Raw genomic sequence first — 23053 nt, forward strand, 5'->3', positions numbered from 1 at the left:
AGGCAGGGGAGGGGAGGGGAATGAGGAAAGAGGGAGAGGGAGAGAATGAGGAAAGGGAGGGAGGGCAGGACAGGGGTGGTGGGGGAGGGTCAAATAATGTTTCATGCTAAAGCCCGTGAAAACAGCTCAAAGGGGAAGCCACATATGGTTCAAGTATTCCTTAAAATAGAAAAATTGAGAAACTAGCATCCTTCACTACAAAAAAATTTAGGCAATGTAGTAGCCCTGATTCTTAAGAAGAAAGCTATTTTACAATAAAGTAGAGCACCAGAGAAGAAAAGCTTGAAAAGGAAAATCTGTTGGGAGCGGAGAAAGGTAAGCACTGAATGTAACAAAACCTGGAATTAAAGGAGGCCTGCAGAAGAGAATCCTAGCATTCCGAATCAACAAAGCACAAGGAGACCCACTCACTTAGTAAATAAAACCTGGTGAGGATCCTTCATCAAGAACCGATTGCCTGCCATGCAGCATCCCCTGCATGCTGAAACTTCACCCTGGAAATGAATTACAGTCAAATGGCTCCTAGTACATGGTGGATTTAAACTCCTTTTCATCCCTTCTCTTAATCTATAGCCTCTTTTAAGAACAATGAGTGCTTGGGGCTGGGGAGAGTCTCAGTGTGTAAAGGGTTTGCTGTGCAAGTGTAGGGACTAGAGTTTGTATTCCTGGTACTTACATATTTATGGCTCCATAACCTCTCCAAATAGTACCACCAAGTGGAGACTAAATGTCTATGGGGGGACATTCCTCATTCAAGCCACCCTACTACAAGAGGTTCAGGTACAGACACATGACTTCATTTGGTTGATGACATTCATACCTAAGATGTTTTCTGACAAATGCTGGTGAAGCAGACACTCCATCTGTGTGAACCAATGCGATTGGATAACAGCCTGTGGACAAAAATGGCATCCATACAGTAGAGCCTACTTCAGGGAGAGGATGAGGGAAGCGGGATTAAGCCCAGAGAAACGGCATACAGAAAGCTCTCCAGGGGTAGAACTCCTACACTATGCCGTAGCTGTAGCTGAATCCTTAGCCTTTTGGTCACTGAGTTGACTGCCCTATTGCTTGATATGAGTATGTTTTAGTTCTCTACCAACTGCATCATTCCAGTTAAAGCAGCCTCCATGGCCTTCCAGTTGGGGTTTTGGACTATTTTCATCCTGGAGTTTTATTTTGCTAATTGCACATCCCCATCCCAACAAGTGACAGTTGGGTGCAGTAGTTAGCATGCAGGGGAGGCCCCTAAGCTGACATATAGGACAGCCCCATGACAAGGTGTGCCAATTCCCCTGTGCTCATCTGCAGTCTTGTCTTTTGGAGAAGCCGTTCCTGCCTTCCTTGGAGACCAAAACAACTTCTGGGACTTGAAAAGAAAAAAACTTTGACTTACCTCTAATTTTCTGGTAGGATATTTTTAACGGAAAACAGGTGTTTTGTTCAAACATCAATTAATGGAATTGGTTCTATGTGGAGATAGGAGCTCATTCAGAAGGCTATCCTTGGTGAAGATGCATGCAGACTAGAAGGCACTAGAAGGTCTCGAGGACCCCAGGAAGTGAGATGACTAAGAGTGTAAGACTTACTTGAAACCTGGCAAAACGCTGTTGGAGTTATTAGTCTATTCTCAGCATCTCCTGCACGCTCACGGAGATGGGCTCTATGTGGCCCAGCAGGCCCAGTACTGGGTACCAAAATAGCAGATGCCTGGGTAGATGGATGAAGCCCCTGCTGTGTGCCTTGCATGGGTCTTGGCTCTGGAACTCTGGGGAGTTTAGGACAGTGGGATTCCCACTCTGATGGTGCACATTATTTCAAACCAGTCTTTAGGTGAGGGAAAGGAGATGGCATCCTGGTAGAGGCTGTTATGTCAGCAGCATCCCGCATCTCAGGCAAGCTTGCCGGCCAGAACTGCATGACCTTCTAAGCAGGACTAAGTGTCTGCTGTCTGGATTGATTTCCTCCAATGTCTGCCTGGCATGGCATATTCAGATTTCCCTGAGCAGAACTGACAGAAGGAGCATCGAGAGGCCACCCAGATGAGGAGCATGAGGGAGGGAGCACCCCCTCTCCTGAGTACACACAGTGACTGGATTCAGCCTGGCCCCCATCTGTCCGTCTCTGCAGTGGGTATTCCCAGTTGTCCCTGTGCAGCATGATGTCATGAATCATTCTATGGGAACCTGGACCCTATTGTTTTGGACAGACTTGGGTGTGATAACTCAGGGCTTGCAGTGTTGGGGGTGCCATATGCAAGTAAGTTCCTTCCTACCCTGCTGTCAACTCTGAGACTCTGTATATCATACCAGAATGTCTTGAAAGACCTTTCACAAGCCATGGACCACCTTGATTTCTGTACCTTGACTACTCAGGTGTTCAAGGTCACATGGCTCCAAGCAACTTCCTGTTCTGGCTGACTTTAGAGAAGTTACAAGAGCTAGGTGTGGTAAGGTACCAGGAGGGAGGCTAAAACATGAGGAAAGCAACTTCAAAGCCAACCTGAGACTTATTGTGAGACTCTGAGCCAGAGGTATAGCTCAGCAGCAGAGCCTCTGCTTTGCCTACACAAAGCCCTGGGATCAATTTCCAACACTGGGAGGGGGGGAAAGGTGGAGTGTGTGGCTCATTGGTAGAGTACATGCTTGCATATATGAGATTCTAATGCCTACTATTACCAAAAGAAAAGCCTGATTCATGTGCATCTGAGTACCAGATACTCTTTTACCCTCTCCTGGATCATGAGAAAAAGTGAGGAAGAGAGATGGCTCTTCTTTTTACCAATGGAGAAACTGAGGCTCAAAGAGGAACAATGGCATTCCCAAGTCACAGGGACCTGCAGCAATTACCCTGTGAACCTCCAGCCCAGCATGCTCTTCATGGCACACTGAAACATAATAGCCGCACAGTATTTCCCCCCATCCTGAGCTACTAAAAGCAATTGTCAGAAATACCAGCGACAAGATCACGTGCAGAAAGGAGCAGAGATGGGCCCTCTACAGTCCACGAAGGGTCCATTTTCCCCAACTCTCTTCATGCAGAGGATGCACCTGTCATACTGGCGTGGAACCCAGGGCTGTGTGTGTAGGGCAAGACCCCTAACACTCATTGACTATCATTTTGACATAGGGTCTCACTGCATTGCCCAGGCTTATTTTAAACTCAGTAGCCCTTAAACTTATGATCCTCCTGCTTCAGCTTCCAAAGTAGCTGGGATTACAGGCCTGGCCCACTAGGTCCAGCACAAATGTTTTTTTTAAGTGACAGATCAAATCGTTTCTGATGTCTTCTGTAGTTGCATGTCAGGAGCTGATGCTAATACATTGTGAGAGGCAGGCACAGTGGAACAAATGTGAAATCAATGCCATCTGTCTCCAGAAAACTACTCAGGATTCTAAACATCACTGAGCCATGATGCAAGCAGATTTGGGAGCAACAGCCCCCACAGAAGCAGCGAGAGAGAGGAAATGTAAAGATCCATTTCTGGTCTGAAGAAATTCATTTTTGATTGTCAAAACCCCAAATAAGTGATTGGGTCATTTCTGAATGATCATTCCCTTTTGAAACCCTCATCCAATATAAGTTTACAGTTCTGTCATCTATACTTGGCATCAAGATGGTCTGTGGTGGGATAGCATTAGGAACTTCCTCCATACGAGATGTGGAGCTCAGGAAGAGGCTGAGCAGCAAGCCTGGTTTACATGAATGTACATGTGGACCATTCATCTGTCCCTGCCTTGGGCTAGACAATAAGACAGTCCCAAAGTCTCTCACAGGCTAGGGGGTCTTAGCAGATGGACTCAGCCTGTTTCCTTGTTAGAAGCCAGGTCTGGGGACCCAAGTGCAGAGAATGAAAACCATTCATTTCTTTTGAGGAGCTGTGACTGCAGAAGCAACTGAAGGGAAGAAGGGCTGGTTTGGGTACCGCTTCAGGGGAGGGAAGGAATAATGGAGGTCCTGGCAGCATGTGGAGGAGACTCTCCACTTCTCAGCAGATCAGGAAACAGACAGCACAGCCAGAACCAGGGAAAAAATACCCTTCATTATCTGCTCTTGGAGACTCGGGTCTGCTAGCCAGGCCCCAACTCCTAAAGGCTTTGCAATAGCAGGAGATCTGGGAATCCAGCATTCAAAAGGTGAGATCTGAACCATGCCAGACGTCAAGACCTCCCAGACCCATCAGGCAGGGAACCCACCAGGCTGAGTCAACAGGTCAAGACAGTTCTAGAAGACTAGGTCCAGAGGACTCCAGGAAGTATGGAGTAGAGCCGAGCATCTGCTCCCAATTCCCAAGGCCATGACCCTTCCACCTCTGTCATCATGGAAACCTCATGAGCATGGGCAAGCACCAACCCTTTTCCCACTTGGTACCAGGCCGCTTGGTGACCTCTTACCCCAAACACTGTGGTGACCTCTTACCCCAAACACTGCCTGGGCAGAATGACTGATCAATGTGTGTGTGTGTATGTGTATGTGTTTGTGTGTGTGTGTGTGTGTGTGTGTGTGTGTGTGTGTGTGTGTTCACAAACACCATGTGCAAGGGACAGGTTTATACCTAGAAAACTCAAGCCATTGGGGTGGTTCTTCCCACTTTTGTGGACTGTCCTGGTGCTCTGACACATGCGGTGCCCAGCTACAACCAGATTCTTTGTCACCAACACACAGAATGGGTGACATTCATACAGCTTCTCATTGTCCCACCTCCTCTGATCAGCTTGTGTCAGCTGCAGCTGAGGGAGTCATAGCCCTGGTTCTTTTGATGTTCTCTTCAGCCTGCATTCCCTGAACACTGCTTGGGCCTGCCTTGAAGGACCGGTGGCAGGTGACACCCATCGCACTGAGGCAGATCTACAGAAGGATATGCTTCCCTGCCACTGCCATCATTAGGGTTACCAAAGGAAGGGCCTTTGTGGCTGCACACATATGACTTAATGTGGATATGACAGTCAGGATTGGTCACAAGTGACAGAAACAAATGGAACCAGTTCATCAAAGAGGGAGGATTAGTGGATCAGAAGGTCAAACCACAGGAGGGTCAGTAGTTATGTGTGGATAATGGTGGTCAGCAAGGACTTGTCCCTCCTGTCCACTCTTCACAACAGCCAGCAGAACTCTCAGGACTGCTCCTCTGAGGCCAGACTGGGACAAATGCAGCTCCAGGCTCACAAGTCTGTAACTCCCTGTTGAAGGTAGAGACAAGGGGGAATGGAGGGGAACTTCGTATATTGCATGTGCTCTGTGTCTCATTATAGTTTGAATGTGAAGTGCTCCCTATTGGAGGTGCTGTCCAGGAGACTATGGAATGTTTGGACATGCTGGCAGACAGGTCACTGGGGCAGGCCTTTGAGGGCCACAGTCTAGGCCTCATGTCTAGTTTTGTTCTCTGCTTCCTGTCTGCCAGAGGTGCTGTGAGGAGCCCAGTCCCCTGCTCCTGCTTCCATCAACTGCCCCATGCCTTCTTCACCATGATAACTTCTAACAGTGTAGGTCAAAATCAATCATTCCTCCTTCAAGGTGTTTCTGGCAGGTATTTTGTCACAGGGATGAGAAAAGTCAGTGACATGGACATCAGTGACATCAGCCAAGCCCCAAACAAGGAATGGAACTGCAATAGGAAAAGCAAGGAGGAACTTCCCAAAAGAGCAGAAAGGCAAAGGGAGACTGCCCAAGATGGTACCTTGGCATCTGACTTCTGCAGCCCCCACAGCATACTGGAAACCCCCTTTGCTGTGTGGCTTCTTTGTAGCCAAATAGTTGAGCCCAGGTGTTGATAAATGGCTTCTTGGTCATGTGCTACACTACAGAGAGGCTGATGAGCAATGAAGAGGGATAGTTGCAGAGTATCCACTCCAGCTCCAGCTGAGTGCTCCAGAGCAGGGAACTCAGAACAACATGGGGTATTGCCAGGCACTGCAATGGGGACCACCATGGAAGCCTGCAGGTAATATGCCTGTTAATGCTTTAACTCTTCCGGTGCTAGCCAGCCCTGGCAACTCCAACATTTCTCCACACAGCCTTAAAATTGCTAACAGGTTCCCTGGCTCCTCCCTCTAGGACACTTGCATGCTGACTACATTTGGGCCAGCCCACCCCCATCACAGGAGCCATCATATATAGGCCCATTTCCTGTGGCCTGACATGACCACAGGCCACCATGGAGCTGTGGTGGCCTATGGAAAACCATGGCCTGAAGTCATTGCAATAAAAAGCAGTCCCACACTGTGACAACCCTGTCTATGGTAATAGAGATAGGGCTGTTGACATTGCATCCTGGGGTTAGGCAAACACTCATCTGGTATTCCATCAACCACTCCTGCCCTGCCTCAGCTGTACATGGTCCTGGGAAGCACTGGGGTACATAGAATGTGGATGTGAACTAAGGGATAGTTTCAGGGATGCAGTTTTTGTGAGTCCTGACCCATGCTCGGCTAAGACTTCTCATTGATGCAGTTGCCTTAAGTCAAGAATGGTCCTAATAAACTCTTCGGTTCACTAAGCTTCACTTAGGTGAATCTTTACTTTGGTCTGTCATTGATGATCTATACCTGTGTTACACTAGCTGGAGTAGGCAGAAATTTGTCCATACAAGAGTAAAGCCTGAGAACGCAAAAAAAAAAAAAAAAAAAAAAAAAATGTTTTATTTCGTCTTGGTCTCCTTCTCTCTATCTCTGTCTCTCTGTGTATCTCTCTTTCTGTCTCTGCCTCTCTCTCTCTCTCTCTCTCTCTCTCTCTCTCTCCCTCCCTCCCTCCCTCCCTCCCTCTCTCTTTTCTGGTTGTTATAGGCTCTTTCATTTTTTGAGACAGGGTCTTGCTCTGTAGTCCAGGCTAACCTAGAACTGTCAGTTTTCCTGCCACAGCCTCTCATAGCTGGGATTATAGGTATTCATCACCACACCTGGTCTCAAGTTGTTTTTTAGGGAAAAAGGAAATGAGAAAGGCAAAGGACAACATAGAATGTGGTCCTGAGCCATTACTGTTGGGAGAAATGGGGTCCCAGCCCATGGGCACCTCTGAGCCACTGTACAAAACAGGTCTGGGAACTGCCCACCCAAGAGGGAAGGAAATTGGATATTTAGCCTCAATTCAACTAGTCCAGCTCTGAGCTGCTCCTGGAGAGAAAGATACCCACAAATCCCCAGGTCAATGATCCATAGCTAGATAGCTCAAAGGAAAGCAGAGTGCAGATAACTGCACCTAAGAGGTGACCTGGGGTGAGGTAACTTGTGAATGATGAGCTTTAGGCCTCAGGCTCCAAGTAGGATTTATGGGTGTGAACATGAGCTCCCAGTTGACAGGGGGAAGTTTTAGTCCCCATGGAGAAGCCTAAGCCCAACTCCAAAATGACTAAAAGTCAAGAGGAACCCCCTGCCAGGCTCCTGTCAATCTGCTGTAAATGCTAGAACTACAGGTCCGAGTTGGTTGTTCCAAATAATTGCCCCAGAATAGAATTCTCCCCCTAGCAGGTCCCTACAGGCAAAGATGGGGATGGGGCACCAGAATGATCCACTGTGTTACATCAAGTCAGATAATTGTCTTGTCTGCATTGTAAATTACTTTCTTCCAAGGAACACATTAAAGCAAAATGTTGGGGGCTTTTAAAAGAGAAAAGCCATTTTCCTCGCTAGTATTATTTTTGATGAGCTAAATGGTGTTGGTTCTTAAATTGCAATGAAGGGAGAAAGCACGTAGAAGCTATGGACAATTTTAATTTTCAACAATTGTGAGGTGAATAATACTGCCGATGCTGTGAAGAGCTTCTACTGTGGTTTATATTCATTTGCCTAAAAAATCAGCTCCAGGCTTCAATGTTGAAGAATTAGAAGATGACTTGGGTCTGTTAGTATGCATCCTGTATATCCCATGGGCTTCTCAGGGAAAAGACCCTGACTGTAGTCTTTGTCAGAGTCAAGGGGTGCTGGTGGCCCTCACAGAAAACAGCAATTAGAAGAAGGTTCATTTGATGAGCTTAATCACAGCCTGCCACAACACAAGGAGAGCCCTGTCCCTTCTGCAAATGAGTCCATGGCCAGCCAGAATCAGGACCTCTCCCCACTGGACATCCAAAGGAGCATTGTAGCCAGCAGGATATGAGTTACATTAAACTCATAGTCCATTCTTCCCCAGTGTCTGATAATAATAGACATGTGGTCTTCAAATCAAGAAAGTCTCTCTGGTTGAGTGCTGGTGGCACATGCCTTTAATCTCAGCACTTGGGAGGTGGAGGCAGGTGGATCTCTGTGAGTTCAGGGTCAGCCTGTTCTACAGAATAAGTTCCAGGACATTCAGAGGTATCTACCCCAAGTACTCTGTAGTCCATCCCAAGTCCCGAAGGGTCTAGGCCACAGGAAATATGCATCCTTTTTCAGGACAAACTTCCTTTTACATTATAGAGACCAGAGACCATGGAGAAATCCAAGCATGTCTGGCCCAGCCCTGTACTTGCCAGCCTCTTCTGATCTATCCCCAGCTCTGGCTCCAAGAACAGCTCCTTTATACCCTGCTATGGCTTCAGTATGAACTATTCCCACAGGCTCTGTCCTTAATGGGTTTCTGTTGCTGTGATAAACACTGACCAAGACCTACTTGAGGAGGAAAGGGTTAATTTTATCTTACAACGCCCAGGTCACAGTCAATCACTGAGGGAGGTCAAGGCAGTAACTCAGAACAGGAACATGGAGGCAGGAACTGAAGCAGAGACCACAGAGGAATGCTATGCTGCTTAGTGGCTTGCTCACCTCGTTTTTTTCATACAACTTAGGACCACCTACCCAGGGCTAGTACCATCTACAGTAGGCTGGGCCCTCCTACATCAATCATTAATCAATACTATGTCCCACAGACTTTCCTATAAGCAACATGATGGAGGCAATCCCTCAATTCAGATTCCCTGTTCCCAGATTATTCTAACTTGTGTCAATTTGAAAACACAAAACAAAACAAAAAAGCACAGACTTGTTTCTGAAGGTAGAAACTAAAGGAAAGGGGACCCAGCAGGAGGAAGTAGGTAACCATGTATCCTTAGGAGTGTCTTTTCCCTGCCTTCTCTTTCTCTCTCTCTCTCTCTCTCTCTCTCTCTCTCTCTCTCTCTCTCTCTCTCTCTCTCTCTCTCTCTCTCTCTCTCTCTGCCTCCTTCTCCCACTCCTCTCCCTCAGACCTTTTCCTTTCTCTCCTAGCTCTCTGCCACAACCACCCACCTCAAAGATGTTTTGCCCAAGGACATGAGGCCAAGCTAGCAAGGACTGAAACTAACATCTTTGTTCCTTTAAGTTGCTTTTCTGTAGCATTTAGTCATAGAGACTTAAAGGCCTTCAACTGTGGACTCCACTGCCCAGAGTAACTTTGTACCCTGAACATCTGTGATGACTCAGCTCTTTCAACCCTGGGCCACAGGCCAGCAAACTTTTACCTGTAAGAATCCTTCACCTATTTGCTTACCTCCACAGCTCTGCTCCAAGCCTTGGTTCCTGAAGAGCTGAGAGATGTGGTGGAACCTGGGTCTAGTGACATTCATCTACACAGGAGGCTCATTTGTAGCAACAGCTCTGCATGATCATATGCTCAACGCCTCCCAACTCTGCACCCATTCCTGCAGTTCCAAAATCCATAGCTCACCATTCCCTGGATGCTGTACTCATCTGCACTTTAGGACCTTTGCACGACCTTTCCCTCTGCCTGGGATGCTTTTCTCTGTTTTCTGTACATCTGTACCTCTGCCTTGTCATCTAGATGCAAGGTTCTCAGGGTAGCATTCCCTGGTATTGCTTCTAAAGTACACTGAGACATGCCATAGAACACTCCGTTTTCAACTTTCTATATAGACTTTAGCACTGGTTTCCATTTTATCTGCTTGTTCATGAACTATTTCCCCTCCAGCAATATAAAGACAAGACTAAACAAGATAGATACCCAATAAATGTTTGTCATTTTAATAAAGAAAATCATTTTTCAGGAAGAGGAAATGGCAGCAGGAGCCAAGCTGTCCAGAAAAGCAATGGAGCCTGCTGGCTTTGAGGACAAGCTTTGGAGTAACAGATGCAGACAGCCTGCTGTGCAGTCCTGGGCCAGTTACTTGACCACCATGAGACTCAGCTGCAAAGTTGGGCACAATCAGAGCTCATGCCAGCTGATCTTGATAGACATGGGATTTGCAAGGAACTGGGAATAATGGATTGAGAACAAATCTTAACCTTCCTTGAGGGCAGCAGGTCAGAGCCCAGGGCTGACTAATGGGAAGATGAGGATGGTTGCTGTGGGGTTGGGGGTCAGGGCCAGGCGGCCTTGACTGGGAGAGGGCTCTGCACCTGAGGAAGCACCTTGGGAAGAGTCCGGTCCCTGGGGAGACAAGAGACAAAGAGCTGGAGACAAACACACTTGCCTGCTTTGGCAGTCTCCACTGCCTTCCTTAGAGTAAAGAAAAAGCCTCCGTCCCTTTGGGGCTCTGTGTTTTCTTTCCATTTTTAAGTTAATTTGGTTCTGAGACCCCAGGCCTATGCAAGCCTGTCCCATTATAGTTGCTGGTATGTATCCTGTAGTCTCTGAGAGCCTGGAAGCTGGTGAGAAAGAAGCCAGGCCTGGAACTGTGCACTCACTGACAGTCCTCCACTCTCATACCCTCTAGTAGGCTGTGAGAGAAATTCAGAGGCCCTGAAGGACAGGCATCCTGCAGGCTCAAGCTTCAAAGCCCACCACCCCCTGCAGTTCCTGGACCCCGGCCAAGGCGCTCCCGTCAGCCTCTGAGCTCTTTGGACATAGGCGGGATTGTCTGGGCCAGTGAGCCACAGCTGAGCGGACAAGGCCCGGCTGTTCCTGGAGACAAGTGCTCAGCTTTCTTTCCACATGAAAAGGGAACCTGTGTGGCCTAGAAGAGTGGGAGGAAGAGGGAAAGGCCAGGGGAGCTGCATGCAGGACTGTAAGCATCCCTCCTTGTCACCCCATCCTCCAACACAATGCCCTGGGTAGCCAGGTGGGGCTGGGGGCAAGCAGGCAGCTCTTGTTACCCAGCAAACCACTCAGCCTTGGCTGGACACCAGCCACACAAAGGACTCAGGCCCCAGGAAGTCTGAAACCAGATCTTGGTCCCTGACCCCTGTGTGACCTTGGGCTAACCCATCCCTGGTGTGGCTAGAGGCCTGTCTACTTCAAAAGTGAAATATGGATAATTTTACTCCCTTATAGAATGTCAGCTTCAAGAAAAAAGATAGGCCATTTCCTAGGAAGTTCAGACCCCTACTAACACAAGGAAGCAGGGCACAGTAGGCACAGCCATTGGCCCTTGTAGGCATCACTCTGCATGTCCTGTCTAAACCAGGGAGACCCCCACCCCACTCTATGGATCCCAAGTGCATTGCCACCAGAGGGGAGGCCTTGGGAGCTCTCCTCCTATGGCTACCAGGAGCACAGACTAGCTAAAGGAGCTCCCTCAGTCATATCTCCTCTTTATCACAGTTTTATACCTGACATTATAAGGATGACATCTGCTTGTTTACATGCATGTGTGTGTGTGTGTGCGCGCGCGCGTGTGTGTGTTTGTGTGTATGTGTGTGTGTGTGTGTGTGTGTGTGTGTGTGAGAGAGAGAGAGAGAGAGAGAGAGAGAGAGAGAGAGAGAGAGAGAGAGAGAGAGAGAAGGGGGGGAGAGAAAGCCCACAGTATAGTCCCCTCTCTGCTGACTTCACCTTAGACTCTGCAACTGAATAAAACAAGAAGACCCTCCTGAACCTCAGGCCCTTGGGAACCTGGCTTCAGAGCATGTAGGATCTGCTTGCTAAGATCACCGAGTTTGTGGCTTCAGAAGAGGGACAGACTATAGGCCAAGGTAAAGCTGTCTGAAGGGATCCAGGGCTTCTAGAATGGGATATTCAAAGTATCAATTCCAGCTTGGGCTGGGTGTAGCTCAGTGGGAGAGTGCTTGCCTAGCATATACAAGGCCCTGAGTTTTCCCCATCATCAGGGTGCTTGACTTACCTGGGTGTAGTAGCACAGACCTGTATTCCCAGATACTCAGGAGGCTAAGGCAGGAGGGACATAATTTTAAATCAAGGCTTAAAACTTTAACTGATGAGAAACCACAGTCCAACTGGGTGTAGAAGCAGAAAGGATGGGCAGAGGATCATAAAAAAAGATGGCTCCAGCTATCTGCACACCTGCTTCATTCTCCTGGTTTCAAGGCCTGCTTTCCTGGTAACTTAGGATAGACTCTCCAATGCCATGCAACCACTGTGGCCAGGCATTAGAGGCCCTGGTTGGTAAGGACCAGGTCACCTTTCTGTGTCAGAAGCTGAGGGACAGAGACTAGGCACACTTGCCCAGTAAGAACAAGGTGGAGGCAAGGTTTATCTTATCCATATAGTACCTTGTCATCCTTGGGACTCAGGTGAGAGGGTAAGCTATCCCCTGTTCCCCTAGGAAAATGAAAGCCAAGGATTTTATCTCCAGTCCTCTTCTCTCAAGACTGCCATTTGTTGCATTGTGATTGAGATGTTTCTGAGAGGCCCATTCATGTGACTGCAGAGCCACCTTTAGGACAGGTGATGTCTGTGCCTGCTCATAGGGCTCTCTTGCTCTCTCACCCCCCCTCTCTTTATCTCTCTCCCTCTACCTCCTTCCAGTTGTGGGTGCACAGAAGCTCCCAGAGACATGAGCCAGGACCTCTGCAAAGCCGGCAAAACCCAGGCCATGTTTTACTGGGGAAATGGAAGTCGTTAGCTCCCATTTTAATTTAACAAGCCCAATTTTATAAATAAGAGTGAATTTTCCCAGACTATTATTTCTAATTATGCATTTACATCAATTCACATTATGTGGTTGATGAAATGTTAATACCAGAGGCAATTTTCTGCTGACGGGTGGCCTGGAGAAGAGCTTTCTTCACATTACAAGTCAATATTTTTGGAAATAATTACCCAGTTGCTCACCAGAGACAGCACTGACTAACCCAGTGGCAGTGTCTATATAGTCCCCAACTTGAGATGAGAGAGAAAACGCTTCATTTGGAAGAAAGGAAAGAAGAGACAGCAGACACACCGAGGCAGGTCTGGAGGACAGCCTCTGCTGCTCAGCGGACACTGAGTCTCTGTTCTGTGCCACTCATGTGTTCGATCTGTGAGGTGGGAGAGGTTGTGACTCTCTCACAAGCAAGGATTACAGTTTAAAAATGTGCACCAATGGGTTCAAGTGTTTCAACATATGGTACCCAGCCTGGAGGACTGTTTGGGGATGATATGAAACCTTTGGGACTGTAGCCCAACTAGATGAAGTGAGTCACTGAGGACAGGCCTGGAAGATGATGTCCATTCTATGTCTTCTCTACGAGAACGTGAACAAACCATACCAAAAGTCCCTGCCACTGTGGGCTGTGCAGGTTCAGCTGCCATGCCTTTCTGCAGTGAAACTGTGAGCCCCAAATAAATCCCACACACACATCTAAGCTGCTTCTGTCAGCTATTCTGTCCCAGTAATGAGCAAAGCAACTTGTGTACAAGTGAATACCTGTATGTCTGCACTTATTATTAATTCAAGAAATGCTTGTTGCAGTTCAACTCTGTCAGGCACACTATAGATGCTCCATGATTGATTATTCTTAGGGACAAGGAGGAGAAAAATGCAAAAGGATTTCTAATGCATCAGGTCAGTGAGTCACTCTGACCCCAAGTGACAAAGTATCTAGGAACTAAATGACACTATCAACAACAGAGGCAGAGAAATCAGAGATGCCTGTCTGTAGTCACAGCCAAATCCCAGAGGGAAAATGGTACAAAGACCCCTGCCCTTTAGCATGGACTTCATGACTCCAACTGACTACTGAGCACCTTTCAAACAGGAAGTTCAGTGCTCACTGCCAGGACAGTGGGATTCCTGGGCATCAACCAGCAGAGGCTGGAGGCTGGAGCTAGGGTGGCAGCTGAGCAGTAAAGAGAAAAGGACAGAGCTAGGAACATTTCAAAGGTTAAGCACAGTTTATGGCAATGGGCCCAGGGAGGGACAGAAAGAGGTCATGCATTCCTCCTACTGACCTCAAGGATGTCAACCTAGTGAAACATAGAAAATGGTCAGTTTGGCAGTGGACCAGGCTTGGAAGGGGGCCAGGCTTGCCAGGTGTGATGGCATAGGCCTACAATTCCACCATTTAAGATTCATGAGATGGAGGCCAACCTGGACTATAGAGCAAGACCTTGTCTTGAAAATAAATAAGTAAATAAATAAATAAATAAAATATACACACACACCGCAAAAAAAAAAAAAAAAGTGTTTGAAAGACAATTTCTTGTTCTGAAGAGTAGATCCTTCTGGCACTTTCTTCCAGAGCCCAGAGGGTATCTGTGGACAAACATCTCTGATTTCTCTGCACTCCCAATATTTCTGCAATGAGCCCCATCCCTTTCCTATCTGGTCTTCACAGGTCTTGGAATCCACAGTGTGCCCTAGGCTTCTGGAACATCTCACACAGTCTTCCAGGCATCTGGAGGGGACATTGCCCCCAAACAGTATGGGGAGGTTGAGCCCTCTTCTGTGGCTAGGGAAGGACCTAGGTACAGATCATTAGGCCACCTGAGCCTAGGGTTTCCATCCACTAACCCCCATGGGCAACCCAGCATGGCTCTGCAGAATGTGGACCAAGAGGGAAGCAGGCCAGAGACTTCCCTACCCAAGTGTACACACGGGCCCCTTGAGTGGAAGTTAACTGTCTTAGCAATTGCCATGTACACCACTTTGGTGGCTCTCAAGTTATACCTTAAAGGTTGATAAGAAATCTCAGCCACCTCTCTCTCTCTCTCTCTTTCTCTCTCTCTCTCTCTCTCTCTCTCTCTCTCTCTCTCTCTTTCTCTCTCTCTCTCTCAGCGAAATTACAAGGTGACTCTGAAGGTTCCTTGGGCAGAATTATAATCTGTTGAGGCCAGGAGCCACTATGGTTGCACAGAGAGTTTAGTATATTTCTTCTCTGAATATGGTGCCTCTGCTGAGGTTCCTACTAAATTGTAGGTTTACATTTAGAAAGGGAAAAAAAAAGAAACCAGTTAATTGCTAATTGTACTGAAAGTCTTTCTACACTGTTAGTGAGAACAGCCAGATTCTTGGGTGAGGGGCCCTTCTCCATCCTTGTGTCTCCATGTTTCTTGGCTTTCTATCCTGCCTCAGTTCCCATTCTTTCCTCTATCTGATCATACCCGGCCCTGCCATACTCTGAAAGTCATAAACATCTGCCACTGGGAAGACCAGAAAAAGATGCTGCAATCATGTGGGCCGGCCTATCCCTAGCAAGGGAAAGTGAACTCTGAGCCTACTGACCCATTTGGTCTAGATCTGTATGTAGTTCCTGCCACCCCAATGCTGAGTTAGAGAGAGAACAGAGGCACAAGCCCGCATGACATAAGGCTGGGCTTTCCCCACAAAGAGAATCTCATTTGGTACCTTTGCTTTGCTTCCCAGAAAGAGGAAAATTGTATTTTAAAACATTGTTGGGAAAAATTAAGTCAGATCTGAAGTATCAAGACATTCTGCAGATGAATCCAGGGCCTTTCGTTGCTGACAACTGCATATCTTAAACCTCCAGGTACCTTGGCCTTGACAATGGCTCTACATGGCCAAGCACTGCATTCACCTGACCACGCTGCAGGGAAGAGCCTAGCAGAAGAGCAAAACAGGAGTGCTGGCTCAAGGCAGCCCCTCTCCCCGGCAGGGTGACCTTTTGTCAACTTCAGATGGGAACACAAATCTACCATCATCTGGATCAGCCTTGATTGGATCAAATCCCATCAGAAAAGGGGGGGAGGCAATAAAACCTCCAGAATTGATATTAAACCACTGACATTTCACAAACCACGCAGCATTGGCAGCTGCCAGTCTACCAGCAGGACAGAGTCTGAGGGGGTGATTCAGGCGTGAAGGTCACAGCAGTGCCTGGGAGCTCCTCCAAGACCTGGGCATAAGCACCAATAGAGCAGTCAAGATGGCCAGAGTCTGGCCACCCACACCAGGGCAGGTGCCCTCACACAATGCTGCCGTCCGTCCTGTGCTCCTTCTGTGCCTTTGCCTGTGACTCTTCTAGTATAGAGGAAAAACTGACACAGCTGTATCCAGCAAGGCCCTGAAGCTAGAGATGATGTCAAAGCAGAGCTTGAGGCTATCCTGGACTCCCCATGCTCTAGTCTCACAGTAGAGATGGGCCAGCTCCCAGAATGAGACCATGAAGGCCTAAGTTCCTTTGAGCAGCCTGGGAACTCAGCAGGGGCCACACAATGGCTTTGGCTTCCTGCCACCCATCACCCATTGAACACCAGCTGCATGCTGAGCAATGTGTCTGGGCAGGTGTAAGGATGGACTGGGCACAGCTCCCACTCTGAAAAGGTTCAGGCCAGCCACAGGTTTTTCAATAACAGCTGTCCATACTAGATAGGTGGGTGGTAAGTTTCCTCAGGTCTGCCAGCTCCAGGCACAGACCCATACAGGGAAGTGGAGCTGTCCCTATGCTGGCCTTGAGGTAAGTGTGCAAAGACAGAAACTCTGTGCCTTAGTAAGAATGCATTAGTGCATTAGTAAGAATGGCCCAGGGATCCACCTCAGATATAGAAAATCCTGCCCTGACACCTCCCATGCCAACAGCAGACCACTATCACCACACCTCCCTGCTTAGCCCAGATGACGCCTCAGAGTACTCAAGGTAGAGCTCCAGAAATCACCAGACCCTTGAGAGATGGACTGGGAGATGAAAGCAGACCTGGACCTTCCAGAATGACAACTTAGCTACACAGGAGGACAAACATGAAAGGAGAAGAAATCCCCAGGAAGGCTTTCTGGCAAAAGTTTCCAGCCAGCTGAGCAGACTCTGAGCAGCAGGACTGTTCAGGACTGGAGAATGAAGGAGTATAGTTGGCTTCCAGGGCTCAAACTTGAAGTTCCTAGACAAGGCCAGAACTAAGCCTTCTGCTGAACTGCAGGGACCACACAGCCCAGGACAATGTTGAAGGGACGGAGCGACCCTCTGCTTTATTGCACCGTTCATAGTTACCACTAGGGCAGGAGAAAAAGAGATGCTCAGACAGAAAGGCACACCCAAGTATAAACATGGTCTTTTCAAGGGAAAGTTACAATTAACTGTCTAGGACTGCCAGAGTGTCATCTATTGGCCTTAAGGAGATGCTCTGGACAGAGACTTCTAGGTGAAGGTCCAGACAGTTCTAGAAGGATGGTACGAGCTTGGGTCCTAGATCTGGGGCTCTCCTTTAATGGAACTGGCACATTCAGAGTGTCTCCTGAGGTCAATGTGATGGAGAAACAAGACCATAATCTTGTAGTATGCACCCACCCTGGCAATTTACATAGCTACTGCCCAGATATCAGTTTATCCAATCCACAGCAGCTGAGCATTCCAGCATCTTCTAACAAGAGGAGAGACTCAGCCACTGCTCCTTAGGAAAGACTTCCTGGCTGTTCTGCTCTCAGACCTGGACTTGCCCATCCCTGGATCCCCAGTTCTATGCCTTGAGTCCTATACTCACACTGGTTCCCTGATATGAGGTCAATTCTTCAGAAGGCTGGTCACTCACATGGGAACCACAGCTGGCAGAAATGGACACTTGGGAGTGCTACAAGTGATTATAGCCCTCAAAACACCTCCACTGCCGTGTTCCAACAATATCTTGCCAAGGAGGTGACCTTCAGGTGTCCGTAAAAGACACAGGAGTGAGAGCCCTGACCATCTGGCCTAGTCATGATCAGACAGTGATGTGTTTTCCAGTCACTGTCTTCACCATTAAGGTGCAGAAAGTTCTTGGGGGAAATAACAGAGTTTATCTCAAGCAGATCGATCAGCTCCATCTATCTGGCCCGAGCCTCTTAATTCTCCATAATGTCAAAGCAATTTTTGGTTAAGTACACAGTCTGTCCCCTACTAAATTAAACTAATAGATCTAGTGGGAAATAAAACCCCAAGTGCATTGAGAATATTAAAAATAAAAAAATTAATTCTCTGTACGTCTAAAAGATTTATTTTGGAGAATGATTAAATAAAACACACACACACACACACACACACACACACACACACACACAGACAGACACACACCCCACAGGGTGAGGGGAACTAAAATCCACTGGGGAGTGCTCAACTCTCCTGGTCACTTCTTGTTCTGATTCTGCCTCTGCCCAGCACCCAGGCTCAAAATCCACCAGGCAATGACTGCAATACCCCACCCTACCTCCCCACAGCACCAAAAGCCAGCACGTATGGCTTTACAATGTTGACTGCTGCTGTCATTTCTACCCCAGGAGCTGAGTCATCAGCTCTCATGGTGGGTAACCCCCTCATCCCCATTTGGGCACTGTGGGGTTTTCACACCTGAGTATGCTGGAGGTACTTCTGCTTGCCAGGACCAGTTCTCAAAGGAAAGAGGAGTGGGGAGCACTGAAAGGTGGGAAGCTGAGGACTCAGCTGAGAGATCAGTCCATGAGAGCAGTCTACAGCAATGACTTTGCCTCTGCCTCCAATGGTGAATAGATCTGCCAATATCCCTGCTCCTATCTAACTCCATAGACAAGCCACCAGACTTCCTGCTATCTTTGTCACAAGTCCAAAGGCTGCCCTGTCTCTCACCTCCACCCATGATCTTCTTTCTGTCTCAGTCACATCCTCCTGTCTATTTCCTACTGTGCTCTCTTGGGCAACACTCAAGATGGTAACACACCCTAAGCAGACCCCCACAGGAGGCCATCTTACTCATGCTCTGCACACAGGCCCCGACACCATGTGAAGCTCTCAGACTCTCTCTTCTAGGCACAAAAATCCTCACCAGGGAGGGAGGTGCAAAGCCTGGGATCCTAGAACTCAGGAAACTAAGGCAGGTATATGGCAAGTTCGAGGCCAGCCTTAACTATGAGACTGAATTTCAAACTTGGACCAACATCCCCCTCAACTCTTCACTTAAGTGCAGAGCACCCTCTATGTCTTGCTCTCTGAAGTGTTCCCAATGCTGGAAAGTAATGAAGTAGATCCGGCCCAGGGCTTTTCCTTCTTCATACCCCTGCCCTAGGCAGTTGCGAAGGCCAGTAAACTATGGCTCTGATAGACTCACAAACAGCCCCAGCTCTGTAGACCTGGTGAGGGGCCACTGCCACTGCAGTGAGCAATGGCAGGCCAGAGCCTGGGGCCTGACAGCTGTGTGTCCCTTCTGTAAACCAGCTGAGCCCAGATGGAAAGCTATGCTTGCTTTGCAGAAGGTACAAGGACAGGGCAGGCAGCCTTTGTGACAACCCAAGGTCTGATGAGCATAAAAGAGCCTCTCTTGTGGCAATGCAGGGGGTGTCCTCCTCCTGGAATCTGACATTCCAAGTTGGTCAATGAGGCTGGACAGAGGAGGGCAAAAGGAACACAAAATGAAAGCTTTTCCACTTGCCCTCCTCCTGGCTCAGAAGCAATCCCCCCACCTTTCCCCTCTCTAGCAATCTCTGTGGATCCTGACCTGATGTGTGTCCTTGTAGTGGGGTCCCCCTGGGGCCAGACTGGAAGCCTTTATGCCCTGACACTGATGGCAAATGAATGACTACATTTCCCAAAAATAAAAGTCCCCATAAATCTGATGTTTTGTTTTAAGCTGTCTGGTACCCAGAGTGCTGGGGTTATTGATAGAAAAGTTTATGGATAGGCTGCATCTTAAAATCAAAACACATTACCCAAAATCAATGTTGCTGCACGTGGCAGGGAAAGGACAGGAAAGGTCAGCCGAGACGAGAATATCAAAACCTCAACTCCAAGACGGAACACGAAAATAAACAAACTTTGCAAGTGACGCCAGGAGGAGAATTTGCTAATGCTGTGTTAAAGATGTTTTCAGAGATCACCATCCCCAGAACAGCTCTGGCAAGGGCTTCTTGCCTAACTCACAGTCCAGCTACAGCAGAGATAATCAGGGCATGTGTGAAAGGGCACCAAAGGCACACTGGCCGGGTCTAAGCAGAAACAAGCCCAGGGGCATAGCCAGTTCAAAGGCCACCAGGCACATTATGGGAGGCCTCTGGACACTGTGGCCCCACAGGCACTTCAGATCTATGACTACACACAGAGAGGGAAACCCTACAATTCTTCACCCCACTGATGAGCAATCATGGAAGGATACCAAACACTCATGGAATGCTCTCACATACCCATCATAGGTTCCCTCATACAAACAGAATGCATGCCAGCTACAGGTGCTGGAGGGATATTTGCAGTGGGCAGGGCTGAATGACTGTGTCTCCAGAGAGAAGTAACTCCTTAGAGAGGACACATACATACATACATACATACATACACAGTTGCCTGCTTTAGCTCTCTGGCCCACCAGGACAGGTGAGGAAGAATATGGCTCTCTTTTCAGAGGTAGTGCCCAGGCCAGAACAACGTAGGAGTCCCAGAGTCTCTGCCTACCACCAGGAAACCCCAGCAAAGGGGGCTAAGAGCACTCCCTAATGCTCCCAAAGGTGTTCTAGTTCATTACTGGCCTAGTACAGCTCTCCACTCCAATCTACATTTGCAGGCAAGAAGCTCCTGTCAACACAGAGTTAAACAGGTGGCTCTGCTCCTTCTCAGAAGCTCTAGGTTTTCTTGACTTGGAAGAGGGGTGTGTAAGTTTTTAGGGTTTTTTGTTATTTAAATAAAGAACCTAAAGTACAACAGACCTGTGCTGAAGCCTTACCTACTAGCTGTGTGACCTTAGGGAAGTTTCTGAGCCTCAGCCACCTCATCCATAACACGGGCTGAAACCACATTGTCTAACTCAGACTCTGTGCTTGACCCCTGTGTTAAAAGCCAGAGATGCCCCAATGACCAGGGCGGGCAAAAGCTTTAAAGCTGAAAAGACAATAAGTAAATCCTATGATGAAAGGTGGTTATGTTAAAAGAAAAGAACAAAAGGACAAAGAAGGAGTGCTGGGGAAGAGGAGCACCAGACTTCAGAGCTAAACATGAGTTAGAGGTGGCTGGGCCTAGCTAAGAAAATGATTTCCTGACAAAAGTCAGAGCATGAGTATTTGGGAGAGGAACATCCTAGCTGGACCTAGGCCAGCTGATGCAAAGGCCCTGGGGTGGGCCTAGTGTGTTGCATTGCTGGAGAAAGGACATTGACCAGAAAGGAGTGTGAGCCAGGGGAAGGACAGAAAGGAGGAGAAGGCAGAGGGAAGGGAAGGTAGAGATTGAGAAGGCAATCATTTGATCGTGGGAGACCACTGGTATTTGGACTGAGTAGAGTGGGAGCCACTGAAGATTTCTGAGTAGAGGAAGAATGTTTGAGAACAACTCTCAGTGGTCATCCTAAGAACTGATGGATAGAAAGTGCAGCCAGTGTCTGTTGTGTGACAAGTACATTATGGTAAGCAGCTATTACTATTACAGTAGCACCAACTTATGTCAGAGGCAAAATTACTAGGGAGGATGGGTGGAAAGAATCCACAAACCTTCACAGTGATCAAGGTCACTCCTTCTAGCTGCAGGCATTTCCTCCAGCAAGCCTGGACATTGACCATTAGTCCTCTATTGGCCCTGGTACTGGGAAAGAAGCTCACTACTTCTCCTGACAGGACAATGCATAGTGAGCTGGCTCATGCCATCAGATACCTGCTTGTAGTCAATTCCCCAACTGCTCCCTTAGAATTCTGCTATGGTTCTGCATCCATGTAGCATGATACAAGTCTGCCCCCTCCCTTCAGAAGCTGAGGACAGCAAGGGGCCTGTAAGTTCTTGCATTCACAGACCTATACTGGTTTCTAGGGACTGATGGAATGTCCAGAGGGAGGCAGGCCAATGGTGATGATATGTAGAGGGAGGAGGCAATGGGAACCCTGGAGGAAAGGTCTGCAAGGTCTTCTGCTTACAAGAGCATCATTGAGTGACCAGAGCGTGGAAATGACCCACTAGTCACATTAGGAAGAGGAGGAGCAGAGGGATGCAGTGCACATGGTCTTCATTGGTGAGGGCAAAGTTTAGAAAGTGCTAGCTAGCAGCCTCTTCTCTGAGATTGTGTCCCTCTTGTCTTAGACTAGGATGGCCAATGGAAAACTATTTCCCTTCTAGGTTTCCCTTTTCATTAGCGGTTAGCCCACTGGCAGAGACACTAGAAGAATGGCCCCAGCCTGCAGGGGAAGTTCACTGGGATGTGCCACAGTAACTTCAGGTATAGCTGAGAGACCAGACCAGACCACTGGCTGGGGAATCCCGAATCCCAAGGAAAAGAAAGAGAGGCCCAAGGAGAGCTCCAGGATTCCCCCTAAGCCATTGTGCCTGGACTGAATCTCTCATCCACCCACACCCTTAGGAAGGGAGACTGCACTCTCTTGGCGGTAAGGAGGTGGCCAGGCAATGTTCAGGGACACGGAAGATGCAAAAGTGGGGGATGGGCTGTGAATGCGACTGTGTACGCCACCTCTGCCTCCTTCCGCCTGGGGCGGGAGGGGGGGTTGGCAATGGGTACAGAGAGGGCAATGGCGGGGAAGAGCTTGCGAGGACACAGGGGCCAGCTCTCTCAGGGCAAGAAGACCGCCCCCACCCAGAAACCTCCGGAGCCTTGAGTCGTGCCTGGTGCTCCCCATTCCACCCCACCCGCACCGCCTCTGCCGTCACTCACGGCCGCCGCTGGCTGGCTCTCTGGTGCGCTCCGCGCCACAGGCACCTGCTCGCCCAGCGCTGGGCGCTCACTTCCCTCTCTCATACTGCGGACTCCTGGTCTTCACTGTCACCTGGCTTTGCTTCTGGCCGGACACAGCGCTCCGCCCTTCTCGCAGTCCCCTGGCGCCCATCCACCCGCCATGGCCCGGGTCTGGGCCAAAGAGTGGTGTGGCTCGTGGCCCAAACCTGGGTAAGGAGTTGAGGCCCTGGGGCCTGCTGAGAGGGTCGGGGGACACAAGGAAAGCAGGGTGGAGCAGCTGTCTCCAAGGATGGACACACTGCGAAGAATCCGGGAGTTTGGGTGGGAGGACCCCCTAAGCAAAGCAGAGGCGGGGTGGGGCTGCGCTGCTGCCAGAAAGACCGTAGTCGCTTCTAGTGACCCCGCGGAGGGATGGGGGCCAATGGGATGGGGGCGGGACGGACTA

At 48.7% G+C, this 23053-nt stretch overlaps 1 protein-coding gene and 1 long non-coding RNA gene across 6 annotated transcripts in view; one reads left to right on the forward strand and one right to left on the reverse strand.

The window, feature by feature from the left end:
- LOC114708990 overlaps positions 1 to 23053 on the reverse strand; it is a 55830-nt gene that overhangs the window by 31413 nt on the left and 1364 nt on the right. For 2 of the 4 annotated variants that reach the window (XR_003736870.2, XR_003736869.2), the window contains exon 1: positions 412 to 6613. The exons of 1 other annotated variant lie outside the window; for it this stretch is intronic. This is a non-coding gene — a long non-coding RNA (uncharacterized LOC114708990). Of the gene's footprint in view, positions 1 to 411; positions 6614 to 23053 lie in introns of those variants that run through there. One more of the 4 variants, XR_005089967.1, reaches the window with a different exon arrangement.
- The window catches only part of Vstm2b (V-set and transmembrane domain containing 2B), a 30468-nt gene continuing 30146 nt past the window's right edge, over positions 22732 to 23053 (forward strand). For both annotated transcript variants that reach the window (XM_028892606.2, XM_028892607.2), the window contains exon 1: positions 22732 to 22818. The gene's annotated coding sequence lies outside the window, so the exon portion shown is untranslated. The remainder of the gene's footprint in view (positions 22819 to 23053) is intronic.

Source organism: Peromyscus leucopus, chromosome 1 (assembly GCF_004664715.2).
Source record: "Peromyscus leucopus breed LL Stock chromosome 1, UCI_PerLeu_2.1, whole genome shotgun sequence".
Lineage (NCBI taxonomy): Eukaryota > Metazoa > Chordata > Mammalia > Rodentia > Cricetidae > Peromyscus > Peromyscus leucopus.